This window comes from Odontomachus brunneus, unplaced genomic scaffold (genome assembly GCF_010583005.1).
Source record: "Odontomachus brunneus isolate Ranch 3 - 2012 unplaced genomic scaffold, Obru_v1 Obru_scaffold_089, whole genome shotgun sequence".
Lineage (NCBI taxonomy): Eukaryota > Metazoa > Arthropoda > Insecta > Hymenoptera > Formicidae > Odontomachus > Odontomachus brunneus.
In genome coordinates, this window is record NW_022639539.1 from 1,114,075 (window position 1) to 1,114,814 (window position 740).

Consider the following 740-nt stretch of genomic DNA (forward strand, 5'->3'; position numbering starts at 1 on the left):
GCTTATTTTTTTTAATGTTGTTATGTCATTAAATCCGATTTAACCGTCATGCAATAAGTATTGAAGGCAGCAGCACCGAATAAAATATTAGTCTCGCTATGTAAATAACTTTTACAGAATTTTTTTGATGGTTTATTTAAAAATATATCATGCTTCGATTTTGATAAAACTTAATACAATCTGAACGGGACGATCGACCAAATTAATTCGCACATGTAAAAGTACAGTATTTTATTAACATGATAGAAAAATGTCATTATCTGCTGTTTTATTGCAGTAATTTTCTATACATTCCTTGGTAGAAAATTAATTTCGAATTATCGTACCAGTCTCTCTTACATTATTTATACGCTAAACGGTTTCGTCTATATTTTGCGGCTTAAAAGGCGAACAAACTATAATATTTTTCTTCCTTAAACTTTAAATGGACAATACAAAGCGCTTTTTATCAAGTGAGGAATTGGCGTAGTGTCTAAGGCGACGGACGATTATCCAAAAGATGTCTTCAGTTCAAGTTCCAATCTCACTAGAAAAAATATTAAAAATTATGAAAAAATAATGTAGAAAATTTTTTTTTGTCATAGTATTTTATGAGTATTTATGAGAAAGCGCTTATTCTATGAGTAATTATGAAAAATTATGAGAAAATTTAATTGAAGAACCTACGAAACGACAGGATCTACGCGCAATCTGCAGCCAATCTGCCGTCATAGTCTGTCGACAGGCTCTGCGCGCAATCT